This window comes from Penaeus monodon, chromosome 32 (genome assembly GCF_015228065.2).
Source record: "Penaeus monodon isolate SGIC_2016 chromosome 32, NSTDA_Pmon_1, whole genome shotgun sequence".
Lineage (NCBI taxonomy): Eukaryota > Metazoa > Arthropoda > Malacostraca > Decapoda > Penaeidae > Penaeus > Penaeus monodon.
In genome coordinates this window covers 31616070-31617118 of record NC_051417.1, presented here as the reverse complement: position 1 = coordinate 31617118, position 1049 = coordinate 31616070, and the positions used below count along the sequence as shown (strand labels likewise).

At 26.8% G+C, this 1049-nt stretch overlaps 1 protein-coding gene across 1 annotated transcript in view; it reads left to right on the top strand.

The window, feature by feature from the left end:
- The window catches only part of LOC119593817 (forkhead box protein B2-like), a gene marked incomplete at its 5' end in the record, with an annotated part of 128444 nt that overhangs the window by 84275 nt on the left and 43120 nt on the right, over positions 1–1049 (top strand).

The following is a 1049-nucleotide window of genomic DNA, read 5'->3' as shown; positions in this document are numbered from 1 at the left end:
TATACTTCCGATATATAAATTTAGACTAATTGCTGCCTAATAAGTGCAGGTTGCAATTGAGATTAACGAGTGATTGTTCATTGCAATTTTACCGGCGAATGAGGGGGGCGGGCGTGAGGGGGGGGGGGCGCGTTGTGATATTGCTATAGGAAATTCAAACAGAGTAAAGTATATAATTTTCTGCATTAATTTCCCACGAAGTCTGGCTTTTAGCATGACGTTCGAAATTAAGTTTTTTAAAAAAGGTGAAGAAAATCGAGTATAATTAAAACAAAGCGTATTTAGAAAAAAAAAGTTAGATGTATGATGAATATAACTGCACAGTTGAGGTTATATGAAAAATCAATTGAAAGTTACATGTAGTTATATGAACGATGAAAATGTAAAAAAAATAAATAAACCCTGGAATTGGTAGACACAGAACATAGTGAATTAATAATGTAAACTTAATATCTTTCTTCTTTTTACATATCCCATTGTTTTTTTTTTTTTTTTTTTTCTTTTTTTTTTTTTTTTTTTTTGTCTATCAACGTTTCTATATATTTATCAATATACTTATCCGCCATCTGCGTGTTTTTCTTTTCTTTTTTTTCTTTCTATCTATTTTTCTCTTTTTTTTACGGTATCTGTGTCTATTTATCTACGTTTATCCGTTTATATATATCCACTCATTGTTTTTTCTATATCTCTCTATCTTTTATTTGCCTGTTTCAGGTGTTATTATTCGTATGTATGTGGCAATCTTTTTTATTTGTGTATTTACTATTATCATTATTATTATTTTATTTTATTATTTTTTATTATTTATTATTATGGTTTTATTATTGCTTTTTTATTATTTATTTATTTATTATTATTTTTTTTTCTTTCTTTCTTTTTTATCATTATCATTTTTCATGGGGTTTAGGTTCGCGGTCTCTGCCACAAAGGATTTTTTTCTTCCCTTAGGGATACTTAGTGTAATAACAAATATTTTCATTATATCAGCCTGATTGATATGTATTATTTGTGTATCCATGTTTTATAATGTTATTTTATGGAATATATAA